The sequence below is a fragment of the Alosa sapidissima genome, chromosome 2, assembly GCF_018492685.1.
Source record: "Alosa sapidissima isolate fAloSap1 chromosome 2, fAloSap1.pri, whole genome shotgun sequence".
NCBI classification, from domain to species: domain Eukaryota; kingdom Metazoa; phylum Chordata; class Actinopteri; order Clupeiformes; family Clupeidae; genus Alosa; species Alosa sapidissima.
Genome location: NC_055958.1, coordinates 43,986,581 through 44,003,072, shown reverse-complemented (window position 1 = coordinate 44,003,072; position 16,492 = coordinate 43,986,581). Strand labels below are relative to the sequence as shown.

Below are 16,492 nucleotides of genomic sequence, written 5' to 3'. Positions count from 1 at the left end.
TGATCTCTGACCCAGGAAGAGGACTGATGACCTATGACCTCTGAAGAAGAATATGAACTCAGACCCAAAGGGAGGTGCTACTACCAAAGACCGTCTCTGCTGGAAATTACAGGGGACTTTCCTTGTGCGTGCGTGCGTCTTTGAGCTGTAGGGTGCATCTCTATCCTCTTGTGTGCTGCAGTCCTGTGGAGCTCTCAAATTATGGTTTTTACCTGTGTATGTCTGTGTGCGTGTGTGTGTGTGTGCGTGTGCGTGCGCATATGCGTGTGTCTGTATGTGCGTGCATGTGCGTGCATATGAGGATGACAACATTTACAAAAGCTGCAAAATCTAAACCAAAGATAAATTATTTTGCCTTGTGTGTGTGTGTGTGGAGTCCACTCTAAAATTGTATGCCTCTGTTGGGTGTTTGTTCTTCTGTGTATTTTTTTTTATTATTATTCTCTCCTTGGAATGGGCATAATGACTTGATTATTATTATTATAAAATAACAAAATGAACGTCTGAGTTAATTATTATTTATGAACTAAATGAATGTCTGTGTTTATTATTATTCATGAACTAAATTAATGTAAACTAAATTAATGTCTGAGTTTATCATTATTATTTTATTATTAAAGAACTGCATTAATATATATATACCATATTTTCCAGACTATAAGTCACACTTTTTTTCTTATATGAAAATATATATAATTGAACATGTTTTTAAATGTTAATTCATATTAACTGACATGATCCCTACATGAGACATTACCATCAGCCGCGAGAGAGCGCTCTCAAATGGACCTCTGCGCTCTCAAATGCACTTTCAGTCGGAGATTAGTGCTTGCACTATGAATTTCCCCTTGGGGATCAATAAAGTATCTATGTATCTATCTGCTTTCAGTCGGAGATTAGTGCACTATGCCTGAAACACACGTGCATACCTACAGTACCCTCCAGAATTATTGGGACCTCTGCTAAAGTTGACTAAAAACCTATAAAAAATACCTTGAAGGAAAGCAAATTTATTTTGAGAAAAAAGGAAAATCTCATAAAGAAATAAATATTTTTAACGAAAACACGTTGCTCACAATTATTGGCACCCCTGCTTGTAATACCTTTTTAAGGTACGTTCAGATTAAGCGTCTTTTTCTCAGCTGCCGGCATCCGTTTTACATTATAACCCTATGGAGTAGACCATGTTTTCAAAAAAGCCGGCGGCTTCTTTTAAAACGCGACTGCAACCGTCTTTTTCTGCAGCTCAGAAGTTGAGAAATGTTCAACTTCTAGCGGATAAACGCCATATGTCATGCTGTCTTTTTTACAGATGACCAATCACAAGCAGATTACCGAGACCTGTGGTTTCCCATGACAACCAAGTAAAAAATGGAAAAGGTGACAGAACACCGGTCGAGAGACTCGTTTTAGTGTCTGAGCATAGGGAATTGTTTGACATGACTTCACAACTTTACAATAACATACCAAAAGCAATAGCCAAATTGAGTTTTCTCTTCCGCGACAATTTCTACCCACACATAACGTTAGTCATTTAGTCTATTGCAAAAAGACGCTTCCGCCTGCTTTTTGGAACAATACAATGGCAGCTTTTTTTTTTTCAAACTGAAAAAGCGGTCTGCATAAAATCCCTTTTTCATAAAAAAGACGCCAAGTCTGAACGTACCCTTAAACCTCCCTTTGCCAATAAAACAGCTTGTAATATTCTGACACCCCATAAAGTTGGAAAATACAAAGAAAGGGATTTAAGACTTCACAAAATCTCCCCAGATCGTCCAGATTCCTAGGTCCACATTCGGGCATTCTCCTCTTTGACTCACCCCACTGTTTTTCTATGGAGTTTAGATCAAGGGACTGAGATGGCAATGGCCGAAGCTTGATTTTGTGTTCAGCAAACCATATTTGTTTTTATCTGGACGTTTGTTTTGGTTCATTGACCTGATCCCTGCTGAAAAAAACAGCCTGACCAGCTAAAGGTGGTTTGCTGGTTGACCAGCTTGTTAACCAGCTTGTTTGACCAACGTATGATGGTTGACCTGCTAGACCAGCAAAACTCTTGCGAAAACATACCTTCAGCTGGTTTTCCCAGTTTATACTAATTATGGTAATTCAGCTGGTTTTGCTTGTCGTACCACCTCAAGCTGGTCATTTTAGCTGGTGTTGCTGGTCTATAGTGCTGGTTTAACTGGCCATGCCAGCTTATGTTGGTCATTCTGGCAAACCAGCATGACCAGCTTGACAGGCTGGTCACCAACATGACCATCTTGCACCAGCTGTATCCCACAAGACAGGTTGGTCACACCAGCAAGAGCTGAAAAAAACCCCATCAAAGACCAGCTAAAACCAGCTACCAGCATAAGCTGGTTTCTAGCTGTTTTTTTCAGCAGGGTTTGCTTCCCTTCAAGGTCGGATTTTTCCGATTTTGTCATTGTGAGGTTACAATAAATGTTTGTCATTGTGTCATTGTGAGATTACAATAAATCACCAACAGATTATGTTTTATACTGTTTTTTAGTCAACTTTAACAGAGGTGCCAATAATTCTGGAGGGTACTGTAGATCCTCAAATTATGGCCAGGATTCTATTTATAGCCGGGCCTCAGATTCGACAAATAAAAGCCAGTAATAATTGCCTACATTGTTTCGATTTAACTCATAAAAGAGCTCTTCTTAATATTTCATCTTTATCTTTCACGTAATGAATGCGCACTGTAGAAAGTGAAAGTAGGCCTACTATGCGCTCCGTGTCTGTAGCTGTCTGTTCACGTCCGCAATTGATTGTTCTCAAATGGAGAACACATCCATGTTTTCTCCCGTTATAGGCTGTTATGCTTCTGTATTTGCAAAATTCCTGCCGGTTCCTGATCGCTAAACTTTAGTTTTCCTTTCCTGTCGATAGCGGTTGATGTAGAAGCACCTAGGCTATAATTTGACATCAGCGGTGACAAATTCTGCTGAAAGAGAGAGGCACCCGCAAAGTGGTCCTGCGCGCGTGTGTGTTTCTGCATGGGGCTACATTAAATTGAAGTCAGAGTTGGTCCGTCCATTCAATATTCCCGCATTCAGGCCTCTCCATTATTAGATTAACGTTATCAGACAGCGCTGTAAAATGTGTTCGGGAATTTCTCGCATTATGATGGCTAGAGTTGTGGGACTTAATAAATTATGCGCAATACCCGCAATTCTGGTTAGGCCCTGGTTTTAAATGTGCATCTTTTTTTCTCTCGCTCTCTCGGAGGTGGCCTGGCGAGCATTTGCTCTGCTGCCAGCTTATGCCTATATATCGTCCAAAATGCTGAGTGCATTGCATTCTCCACATTTACATGTTCATGTGCCCAATATGCTTGATTGCATTGCATTCTTAATGTTTTGTAAATTGCTTGATTGCATTGCATTCTCCACATTTTAAGCTACATTTTCATGTACCGCATCAGCATTTCTGTTCAGTTAATGTTTTGTAAATTGCTTTACAATGATTGTTGGCAGCCTTCGGCTTGCCTCTTGCCACTATTCACTCCTTCGTCTTCATTAACATTCCCAGTCAATATTCTCAATAATTACCGTCGGGCCCTAGTCTGGGTTTTCCCATGCTGCCTTACGCGTGCGATTTTATTCACGCTGCTAGGCAACCTGGATTCCATAGACTTTGTTTTCATTTCAACGAAGGAACCAATCACAGAAGGGAGGGGGGGACAGCAAGATGATGACGACACACTGAAACGGTTATGAACTACGTACGCATTTGATAGACATTTGTAGCGCCCAATAAACTGCTCTGGGCAGTCGTAAACCACGTTTCAAATACGAGAAAATTAATGTGTAGTTCCCAGACCCCATCTCAATGAGATGGGTTTTGTCGTTAGCCAGGCTAGTACCACATCTGCATTTGCTTTCAGTGAATCCTTCGTACCCTGAGTAGCTTTAATTACCTTCTGGCCCTCCTCTTGGCTGCTTCTCTCATTCGTCTTTTTGGCCTCAATAGTCCAGTTACATAGTCTCTGTCTGTTTTTGGTTTTGGATTTCTAAATAACTAGAACCAACTTCTAGTCTGGTGCAACATATATACTGTGTGTTTTTTCCTGTGTGTTTATACTCCTCCCTCTCTCTCTCCCTTTCTCTCCCTCCCTCTCTGTCTCTTGTTCTCTCTCTCCTTCTCTCTCCCTCCCTCTCTGTCTCTTGTTCTCTCTCTCCCTCCCTCTCTGTCTCTTGTTCTCTCTCTCCCTCTCTCTCTCCTTCTCTCTCTCCCTCCCTCTCCGTCTCTTGTTCACATTCACTCACATTCACACACACACCTACAGTGGGTCCCCGTTAAGTTTGGACGGGTTCCTTCAGGAATCACGATCCCCATTTTCTCAGCAGAAATGGCACAAACGGCAGTTGACACAAACAACCACAAGGTGTCACTTTGGAGTTCTGCCACTACTATTTTTGATGCGACTTGACTTACTGCTTCCATGATGCAGTTTCCAAGTCAGTAGAACAATCAGAGAAAGCTGAGCCATTACCAAACATATATGATAATACAATAGCGTGAGTTTATATATCTTATACCCTATTTGTCACGGTTACTTATAGATTTGATAGTGTAACGATAAGAGCATAAGAGACTTTCAGCGGGGGCACGGAAACTTAATTTGATCACGGTAGTTTAAGCTTACACTTGACAAAACATTCTAATATGAAAATGTAGATGCAATTGTTGTAAGATGGTGCAGCTCCTTTAAGAAAGCACCGTGCAAAAAAGTAGACGTGCTGGAGCGAGTCATATTCAAAATGCAAAAAATAACACCGCAGATAAAACCAATTATCCTCATTCATTGCAACCGCAGCATGCCTGCTTGCCAACGTTTAAACAAAATATATCAAAGCACCTTTTGCGTTTGAATGTAACACGAAAAAATGTTTAAACAGCTGGACAAATGATTTAGCTAATTGATTATAGCCTGTACACCAGCAATTGTTGAACATTTGGAAAAAGATCGCTCAGCTGTTGCCACAGTCATAGGCAATGTAACATGAGAGCAGTACACACTTCCCCGAATGTGGATGTTACACTGTCATAATCTACCACCAGCCTTTTGGCAAGTTGAAAAATAGATGACTTCTGTGAAATCTCTGCTTTAAAGCAAGACCTAAATGAGAGGAGTTGTGTTGGGAATGTCGGTGCAATGTCCATGCTATAATGGTCTGACAAACGTACTGCCTTTTCAAGCAGTTCATCATCACCGGCGAGTTGAAGGATCATAGGACGTAAAGACTCAAACACATAACAAGTTTCCCGCATGCTTGCACATCTTTGGGAGAGCTGACTGATTATGATGTCCAGAGTTGCATTAAATACCTGCACTTTTAAGTATCTCTCTGCATCGGTTAAGCGTTTATCTTCCGATAGTTCGTCAAAGTGACGCTTCACTCTTCACATTTTCAAATGTACTCTGAACCCCCATTTATTTGCGAGTGTCTGCGCTGTAGCCTTGGCCTGGTCAAAGGCACGCAGGTAGTCAGAAAGGACCGGTATAGAATTTTCCAGCAATTGCATTGCGGGGGTAGCGACGGAGGTCATAGGCCCTGGTGCGACTGCACTTGCTGCACCTACTAGGCCTAGTTACGCCACTGCGTGGAGCGCTAATGTGTCTACTGTAAATCATTCATGTGTGAAAGTCATTAGGCTGGAAGCGCTAATGTGTCTAAGCTCATTAGTCTACTTTCAATAGGCCTACTGTACAGCCTGAGAGGGGGAACATAACCTATAGCCTAGGCTACTGTAGAGTAGGCCTACAGTAGGCTACTGTAGGCTAAACAATCAGTTGTGAAAGTCTGCAACGAAAGTTTCCTAATGGAAGCGCTAACGTGTCTATTGAGCTCATTAGCCTACTTTCAATAGGCCTACTGTACAGCCTGAGAGGGGGAACATAGCCTACTGTAGAGAAAACAATCAGTTTACTTAGTTACATTTGTTTAGTTAAATCCAGTTTTCTACTCTATCTCCATTATATGCTTAGCCTATAGAAAGACATTCAAAATGTGTGAAAGTCATTAGGCTGGAAGCGTGTCTACTGTCAGTGACTAATGCGAGAAGCGGGTTCTGTGTTGTAGGCTATGCATTTTTCCGACACTTGGCTGCAAGCTCCCCTCCCCCACCCCCTTCTTTCACAAGCAGTGCAGCTTTCTGAAGCGGTGCCTTTTGAAGCTAATGTAACAAATACCACCAATATTGTTGTGTGGCAATAAAAGTATCCAGGGTTTGCGCAAGTAGCCTAAATATATAAATAAATTAAGGACATAAAATCCTTAACGTGAAAAAGCTTAACGTAGCTTAATGTCCCAAACAACAAGTCGTTTTATGCGCTCATTATAAAGAAAGTTTAACGTGTCCCAAAACAGCTGTCAATTAATCACCAAACGTGAAGAGGGTTGAGTCTGAATGACGCCGAGTTTTAGACACTGAGTTTTTGAAGTTAAGAAATATTTTCTGCAGTACCCAGAAGTTCGCATCATATTGCGGGTGACTTTGTAGTTCTTTAGAGCCCTATTTCTACTAGCCCTGCTGTCTGTACCACATCCATTACGGACACTATTATCACGATTACCACTGCAACCTCCAAGCTATGTTGGGCAGAGGGTCGAAACAAGCATGGTATGCTTAGTGGACACCGTTGTATACACGCACCTCCATTCAGAGACGCACCGTGACTATCACTGTCATAGACGATCGATCATAATCTCCAAAAGGATATTCTTCTTCAGAATTAGAATAGGTGAATAACATAGCTTACCTAAGACTTCATCACACGTGAACGTTTTTCAACATTTGGTGTAGGCCTATTTCTGCTTAATTTCTGCTTCAATTTCTGCAACACTATGGCCTGCATCGCTTCCGCGTCATTACATATGCACGTCTTTGTGTTTCTCGCGTGTAATACAAGTATTTCCTGAAAACTTTGCGCAGCGATTTTGGGTTTGAAGAGTAGAGTAGGCCTACAAATGAGATTTGTCACCGTACCTGGATCTATCGTCTATTTTAAGCAGTATCGTTGTTTGTCGCAATTAATAGCCTCAAGGGCCGGATTACATTATTATTTTGTCATACGTCGCGGGCCGGAATTGGGCAGGACGCGGGCCGGATTTGGCCCGCGGGCCGGGTCTTTGAGACCCCTGCTGTAAATCATTCAAAATGTGTGAAAGTCATTAGGCTGGAAGCGTGTCTACTGTCAGTGACTAATGCGAGAAGCGGGTTCTGTGTTGTAGGCTATGCATTTTTCCGACACTTGGCTGCAAGCTCCCCTCCCCCACCCCCTTCTTTCACAAGCAGTGCAGCTTTCTGAAGCGGTGCCTTTTGAAGCTAAGGTAACAAATACCACCAATATTGTTGTGTGGCAATAAAAGTATCCAGGGTTTGCGCAAGTAGCCTAAATAGGCCTATATAAATAAATTAAGGACATACAATCCTTAAAGCTTAACGTAGCCTACATGTAGATTAATGTCCCAAAACGTCAACAAGTCGTTTTATGCGCTCATTATATATGGATTTCTATGAAACGCCACGAAAACATGCGTGCGCAACCAAGAGGCAGAAAGCACCATAGAACAGCATAGAGCAATGCAAAAGAGCAAAAGAATAAAATTAGTTTTTGTGCTGACAACTGCACCAATTCGAAATCACGATGGTTAGAGAATGTTAAATATGTTCAATATCCCTAACGGAATGCATGTCTTCGCCAAAAATGACAATATACGATGTTATGTTAATAATGCAAATGAACGGCACACTTTGAAATATAGTCGGAAATGAGATGTTATCATCATTGAGACAACAGGGGTATACAATAAAATCCGATTGTAGCTTACAGCAGCCGACTATTTAGGTTAAGTTTATAACGTTGTGGACGGCTACCAAGCGTCTTCTGCCCCACGGCTGCGGCACAGTCTTGAGTGACCGGATTCGTTTTCCTTTGTTTCCTTTGTAACTTTACTGTTAAGGAGATGCTGTAGGCAAAGGCTATATTTCAACCTCGTTAGTGTCAGAACTATTCACAAGGTTTCTGGGCAGCACTTGTATGTTCTGTTAGCAAGCGAACTTCTGACAAAGTAGCCTACTGCCAGCTGACGAAGCTCTCATTTTAAAACATTACTGAGAGACAGGCACTATACAATCAAGAAATCTTGCCACTGAATCCAAAACTATGTTTAACATTATGTACAAAGCTTAGGCTACAGTGGATTAGCATGTTGCAGGGGCTGCTAAAAACAGAGAAACGCACTGAAAACTCGGCCAATCACAGCCCTTGCTGTCGAATGCGCCGTCCAGTTCGACCGTTGAACGCCACAGCGGACTATGCTGCCCCCAAGCGGCTGCAGTTGTACTTACATGTCACCCAGCTGCGTGAATCACCATTATCGTGAATGAAGTGTCAATTTTTAACGGGGACCCTCTGTACACACTCACACACACGCATACACGTGTAACACACACACATTCACACACACATAAACACACACACGTACATGTATACACACCAGACATGTGGACTCGAGTCACATGACTTGGACTCGAGTCAGACTCGAGTCATGATTTTAATGACTTCAGACTTGACTTGATAAAATTCGGCATGACTTGCGACTCGACTTGGACTTGAATACTATTCACTCGAGACTTGACTCGGACTTTGCCTCTTTGACTTGTGACGACTTGACATGTCTCGAGTCAAAAACTAAATTTCCTGATCGTGGACCAGTCACCCCAGAGATGTTTTCCCTCCGCGACTAAAAAAAAGACTAAAAAAAAAAAAAATAGCGGAGACAAGCGGCCAGTCCAAAGCACAGTTCAGTGCTGCCGCTACCCCCACATGCGTTACGCACTGTGTGTAGGGCACCAAGAGACAGAGAAACGACCAACATTTAGCTAATAACTAGTAGCTTTACTGCAAACTGATTTGCACTCTTGTTAGAGAACGTTTACAATGTCAAAATGCACCAACAGCATGTTACATAAAGATGATACTTTTCGAGTCCTCTCCATTAAGATCCAACTTGAACTTATGCTAGCCTACTCCATTTAATTGAGAACCCCATCTAAGCACGCACGAGAGGGAGAGAAAACGAGTGGCAGGTTCCAGCTAGCTTGTCATTGTTGATGATGATTGATATTTTCTTTTAAATATAAGAAACGTATAAAAGGAAATGAAGGCAACAAATACGAGATTAGGGGAAATTGCGGATTTATCCGGTTCTCACTACTGTTATAAACTATGAGATCCAGGTCACTATGACATAGGCTGCACTCACTGTGATTTGGAAAGTGGACAAGAATATGAAGAGTTGTCTTTGCCTTTGTTTAATGGAAATGGTGAGTCTTGAAGTAGGCCTATTCAATAATTTGTTTACATGAAGCACATTGATATGCCGATTGAAACGCATTCCACTCAGCTAGCTAGGTGGCTACTGGCTACCAGGCTCATAATTCACATTTAATTGCAAACAGAAAATGTCAAGCAAGCATCATGTCATACATGCATCTATTTCCAAAGGAATGAAAGCTGTTTGTGCCAACTTAATATAATGCTTATCATTGTTAATATTGTGCTATTCATGTGGCACAAACAATGTTTGAGTTTGTGGACTAGCCATAGGAATGGAGCTGGTAAAAAAGATCATTATGAGAATGTGTGGACAGTGGCACACAATGGGCTTAAAGTACAATTTGTACTTTAACAAATGAGATAAACAGCATTTTACTATTTACAAATGAGATAAACAGCATCACATGTGTAGTATTTCTTAAGAAATGAATACTTTAAAACAAAATTACTGTGTCATTATTATCTTTTAAATAATATAAAAGTGTTGACCTTGGCTTCCCTTATGAGTCGCCACTGGCAGACAGCCTAATAAATTGTTTGCAGGCAAATCTGTGGCCTAGCGCAGTGAAATGCCATCAGTCAAATTATTACTCATCCTTACAGTGGGCTCCGAAATTTGGAAAAACAATATTTTTATTTGTCATGTAGCTATCCGTTTTGTACAGATTACTCAGGTATGCACATGTGTATATTGTATGCGCATGCATATATCGTAAAAGATTTCAAGACAGAAACATTGAACATATTTTAATCTGTATTTATAAAAAAAAAATCTGTGGATTAGATGGAAGTGTTAAAATTATGATCGATAGTCTAATAATGCCATTATTAAGTGAAGAGTACCTGATGACTTGTTCAGGACTTGAAAAAGATTGGGACTTGGACTTGGACTCGACTTGGCTTTGATGAGACTTGGACTTGGACTCGACTTGCCCTTCTCTGTATTTACTTGGGACTTGACTTGGACTTGAGTGCTAAGACTTGGGACTTACTTGTGACTTGCCAAACAGTGACTTGGTCCCACCTCTGATACACACACACACACACACTGTACATGTATACACACACACATACATGTATACATGTGTACACACACATACACATGTAACACACACAAACACACACACACACATACACATGTAACACACACAAACACACACACATACATGTATACACACACATATATACATGCACACACGCACACACACACACATACATTCACACACGCAAATATAACATGCACATACATAACAAACACATACATGCACATAAACACACTTACATACTGTGCATACACTATGTCACAAACACACACACACACACACCTTGTCATACATACCATTTTAGACACACTCTCTCTCCCACACACACACACACTGTTAAACTGTGTAGCACACAAACAACCATGTGTGTCTGTGTGTGTGTGTGTGAGTGTGTGTGTGGGGGGGCGACCTGAACAAATGCAACCATCTGCGTCCTTGAGGAATGATCGCATCAGACAGTAACCATGGTGATGAGGAAAGAAGGATTGAGTGTTTACAAGTGAGGAGGGAGAAAAAGAGGGAGATAAAGAAAGAATGAGAGAGAGAAAGGGAGAGAGGTGTGTGAGGGGGAGGTGGTAAACCAGTCGTTAATTGGACCAGAATTGAAACCTTTACATTACAGAACACAGAGATGGGGACTCCAGTCGGAAGCTCGGACTCGAGTAAGACTTAAAGCCATCATTACGCCAGAAGACAAGATTTGGGAAAGATTCTTGAAAGATTGTAGTCTTTTGAGTAAAGTTTGAATGGGGGGCATTAGCTAAAAAAGACTCCAATCTTTCAAGAATCTTTCCCAAATGTTGTCAAAGTCTTCTGATGTATGGGTAGAATAAGTCACAAAAACAGCGACTTCAGACTTGACTTGTGACTCCACCTCAAAAGACTTCAGACTTGACTCAGACTTGCAATTATTGCTTTTTAAAATCTAAATGTATTAATGTATTTCTGTTTCATTTTTATTTTATCGGTAGCGTGGAGGACCAGACCCAATCTGAAAGATGAAGGGTCTGGCCACGAATAACTTAATGGCCCAACTCGAGGGGCGGCACCAAGCATGCATTTGAAAATCTCACTGCGCGCAATTGGATAACACGATACGATCAATGTTAACTAACTGATTCCGCAATTGGATAACACTACGTCTGTCATCTGTTTAGCTCGCCTCTGGCCCGCCTATATCAGATACGATTGGTTCCCCGCGATGCAAGGGGCAAAAGTTACGTGCATCATTACTCGTTGCCAGAGTCTCTGGCTGAGCAAATGCTTCCGTGAGAACTCTGGATTCCCAGGGTATTTTATCGCTGCGTACTTTGGGAAACGTACGACGAGCTGCATGTCCCCTTTGCCATAATGTGCGACATAAAACACAGATCACCATGGCGACAACAAGTCCTCCCAGAGTTATGCCCTTCATCGCTCGGCTACTATAACTTTGTGCACAGTGGTAATAAGCGAACGGCTACGTGCAAGATGTGTGGCACCTGGATAAATTATGCCAGTTCAACTACGTCTAATTTCATCAGGCATCTCAAAACGCATCCAGATAGGTCAGTCACTTACTAATGTGAAGAGACGTTAAACTTAGCATATAACGTCACAGGTAACAAGCCAACCATTGCAAAGTGTTATATATAATGCTGGGAACAGGCTATCTTTATAGTTGGCCATATGTTGTGATAGACTTAGGTTAATATTTCACGAGGTCCAAGGGCTAGAGGTATGTGTTAAGTAGCAGAAGATTAGACTATAGACTATTTTATTTATAATAGTATTTATAGAAGATTAAACTATTTTATTTCAGTGCACTAGTTTAGTGCACTATTTTATTTGGACTCGTGACAAAAGACTTGAGACTCGACTTGGACTCGAGCTCAAAGACTTGAGACTTAACTTGGACTTCCAAAAAATTACTTATGAACATCTGACAGAACATGATGAACACACAAACATTACAACATAATGCATCACAACATGAACTACCAACCTCACAGCATTAACTACCGACCCCACCCTTTAAAAACATTACAACATAATGCACCACAGCTTCCACCATGGACAACCTCTCAGGTTCTCAGATGAACATTACAACATAATGCATCACAACATCCACCATGGACAACCTCTCAGCATTAACTACCAACCCCACCCTTTAAAAACATCACAACATAATGCATCACAACATCCACCATGGACAACCTCTCAGGTTCTCAGATAAACATTACAACATAATGCATCACAACATCCACAGCATGAACTAACAACCTCACAGAATTAACTATCAACCCCACCCCTTAAATACAGATCAACCCCACAACTACCAACCCCACAGCATCAACTACCATACCTGTCAACACTCCCGTTTTTCCCGGGTTTCTCCCGTATTTCAAGGTCATCTCCCAGCACCCTCCCGTTTTGTTATTTCTCCCGGAAAACTCCCGTAATTTGCATGGCCATCAAACTTCATTTTAAAATCATTGATCCATTCAGGTTGCCAGATTGTGTATGAAATACACCCTACACATACACGATCACTTAGTTTCAATTTCAACCGTTTTGTCATAGGCTAAAACCTGGCAACCCAAAACCCAAATAAGGAAGCGGGTGCCAACTGCGCAGCCTGGGTCTCGTCGTAAGCAAGCGGGCTAGTTGAATGGCCTACTCCAGAACTAGCTGTTGTGAAATTGTTGGGAATTTAATTGATTAACACATCACATAAACTGTTTTTGAGTGTTGTTGATACACTGAACTTGTTCCCTCGGAACCAAATCTGACAGCAAGCAGCTTTGGAGTTTTGGAAGTAGGCTGCAGGGAGGCAGCTGGTGGATACATAACTGGCATGCGTAAGGTAATGGTAAGATAAAAGCAACGACCGAAATTCAGTGTTGAAACACGTGTATGAAACGTATTAAATATGCAAACACAGATCCAGTATAAACACTGATACCCCCCACCCCCCGAAAAAAAATCTCCCGTTTTTGGAAAGCTAAATGTTGACAGGTATGTCAACTACCAACCTCACAGCATGAACTACCAATCTCACAGCATCAACTAACAACCCCACAACATTAACTACCAACCTCACAGCATCAATCACCAACCCCACAACATTAACTACCAACCTCACAGCATCAACTACCAACCTCACAGCATCAACTAACAACCCCACAACATTAACTACCAACCTCACAGCATCAATCACCAACCCCACAACATTAACTACCAACCTCACAGCATCAACTACCAACCTCACAGCATCAACTAACAACCCCACAACATTAACTACCAACCTCACAGCATCAATCACCAACCCCACAACATTAACTACCATCCTCACAGCATCAACTACCAACCTCACAGCATCAACTAACAACCCCACAACATGAACTACCAACCTCACAGCATCAATCACCAACCCCACAACATTAACTACCAACCCCACCCTTTAAAAACACACATCAACCCCACAACATTAACTACCAAGCCCATAACTACCAACCACATAGTATAAACCTCACTCCTCAAACACAGATCAACCCCACAGATTCAATCAACTCAAGAGTCGGGAGAGAGGGAGGGAGGAAGGGAGGGGGGGGAGAGAGAGAAAGAGAGGGAGGGGGGGTAGAGAGAGAGGGGGAGAGAGGGAGATTAGTGATAGCTGACAGTCTGAGCTGTGGCGGCTCAGTGGGCGAGAGAGGAAAGGAGAGGAAGAGAGAGGGAGACGGAAGACAAGAGCAAGAAGAAAGAATTGGAGAGGAGAGGAAAGAGAGCACAAAGAGAGAATATAGGAGAGAAAACAGGATAGAAGAGGAGGAGAGGAGGAGGAGAAGAGGAGGAGAGGAGGAGGAGAGGAGGAGGAGAGGACAGGGCAGAAGAGGAGGAGAGGAGGAGGAGAAGAGGAGGAGAAGAGGAGAGGCGAGGAGGAGAAGAGGAGGAGGAGAGGACAGGGCAGAAGAGGAGGAGAGGAGGAGGAGAAGATGAGGAGAAGAGGAGAGGCGAGGAGGAGGAGAGGACAGGGCAGAAGAGGAGGAGAGGAGGAGGAGAAGATGAGGAGAAGAGGAGAGGCGAGGAGGAGAAGAGGAGGAGGAGAAGATGAGGAGAAGAGGAGAGGCGAGGAGGAGAAGAGGAGGAGGAGAGGACAGGGCAGAAGAGGAGGAGAGGAGGAGGAGAAGATGAGGAGAAGAGGAGAGGCGAGGAGGAGGAGAGGAGGAGGAGAAGAGGAGAGGCGAGGAGGAGGAGAGGAGGAGGAGAGGACAGGGCAGAAGAGGAGGAGAGGAGGAGGAGAAGAGGAGGAGAGGAGGAGGAGAAGAGGAGAGGCGAGGAGGAGGAGAGGAGGAGGAGAGGACAGGGCAGAAGAGGAGGAGAGGAGGAGGAGAAGATGAGGAGAAGAGGAGAGGCGAGGAGGAGGAGAGGAGGAGGAGAAGAGGAGAGGCGAGGAGGAGGAGAGGAGGAGGAGAGGACAGGGCAGAAGAGGAGGAGAAGAGGAGGAGAGGAGGAGGAGAAGAGGAGAGGCGAGGAGGAGGAGAGGACAGGGCAGAAGAGGAGGAGAGGAGGAGGAGAAGATGAGGAGAAGAGGAGAGGCGAGGAGGAGGAGAGGAGGAGGAGAAGAGGAGAGGTGAGGAGGAGGAGAGGAGGAGGAGAGGACAGGGCAGAAGAGGAGGAGAGGAGGAGGAGAAGAGGAGGAGAGGAGGAGGAGAAGAGGAGAGGCGAGGAGGAGGAGAGGAGGAGGAGAGGACAGGGCAGAAGAGGAGGAGAGGAGGAGGAGAAGATGAGGAGAAGAGGAGGAGGAGAAGAGGAGGAGAGGAGGAGGAGAGGACAGGGCAGAAGAGGAGGAGAGGAGGAGGAGAAGAGGAGGAGAGGAGGAGAGGCGAGGAGGAGGAGAGGAGGAGGAGAGGACAGGGCAGAAGAGGAGGAGAGGAGGAGGAGAAGATGAGGAGGAGAGGAGAGGCGAGGAGGAGGAGAGGAGGAGGAGAAGGGGAGAGGCGAGGAGGAGGAGAGGAGGAGGAGAGGACAGGGCAGAAGAGGAGGAGAGGAGGAGGAGAAGATGAGGAGGAGAGGAGGAGAAGAGGAGAGGAGAGGCGAGGAGGAGAGGAGGAGGAGAAGAGGAGAGGCGAGGAGGAGGAGAGGAGGAGGAGAAGAGGAGAGGCGAGGAGGAGGAGAGGACAGGGCAGAAGAGGAGGAGGAGGAGAAGGAGGAGGCGAGGAGGAGGAGAGGAGGAGGAGAAGAGGAGAGGCGAGGAGGAGGAGAGGAGGAGGAGAGGACAGGGCAGAAGAGGAGGAGAGGAGGAGGAGGAGAGGAGGAGGAGAAGATGAGGAGGAGAGGAGGAGAAGAGGAGAGGAGAGGCGAGGAGGAGAGGAGGAGGAGAAGAGGAGAGGCGAGGAGGAGGAGAGGAGGAGGAGAAGAGGAGAGGCGAGGAGGAGGAGAGGAGGAGGAGAGGACAGGACAGAAGAGGAGGAGGAGAAGGAGGAGGCGAGGAGGAGGAGAGGAGGAGGAGAAGAGGAGAGGCGAGGAGGAGGAGAGGAGGAGGAGAAGAGGAGAGGCGAGGAGGAGGAGAGGAGGAGGAGAAGATGAGGAGGAGAGGAGGAGAAGAGGAGAGGAGAGGCGAGGAGGAGAGGAGGAGGAGAAGAGGAGAGGCGAGGAGGAGGAGAGGAGGAGGAGAAGAGGAGAGGCGAGGAGGAGGAGAGGAGGAGGAGAGGACAGGGCAGAAGAGGAGGAGGAGGAGAAGAGGAGGAGAGGAGGAGGAGAAGAGGAGAGGCGAGGAGGAGGAGAGGACAGGGCAGAAGAGGAGGAGAGGAGGAGGAGAAGATGAGGAGAAGAGGAGAGGCGAGGAGGAGGAGAGGGGGAGGAGAAGAGGAGAGGCGAGGAGGAGGAGAGGAGGAGGAGAGGACAGGGCAGAAGAGGAGGAGAGGAGGAGGAGAAGAGGAGGAGAGGAGGAGGAGAAGAGGAGAGGCGAGGAGGAGGAGAGGAGGAGGAGAGGACAGGGCAGAAGAGGAGGAGAGGAGGAGGAGAAGATGAGGAGAAGAGGAGGAGGAGAAGAGGAGGAGAGGAGGAGGAGAGGACAGGGCAGAAGAGGAGGAGAGGAGGAGGAGAAGAG

General features: G+C 44.4%; 1 protein-coding gene across 4 annotated transcripts in view; it reads left to right on the top strand.

The window, feature by feature from the left end:
* slc37a1 (solute carrier family 37 member 1) overlaps nucleotides 1-641 on the top strand; it is a 74,169-nt gene extending 73,528 nt beyond the window's left edge. For all 4 annotated transcript variants that reach the window (XM_042084352.1, XM_042084354.1, XM_042084353.1 and 1 more), the window contains one exon: nucleotides 1-641. This exon is cut by the window's left edge and continues 104 nt beyond it. The gene's annotated coding sequence lies outside the window, so the exon portion shown is untranslated.
* Nucleotides 642-16,492: the final 15,851 nt, after the last annotated feature.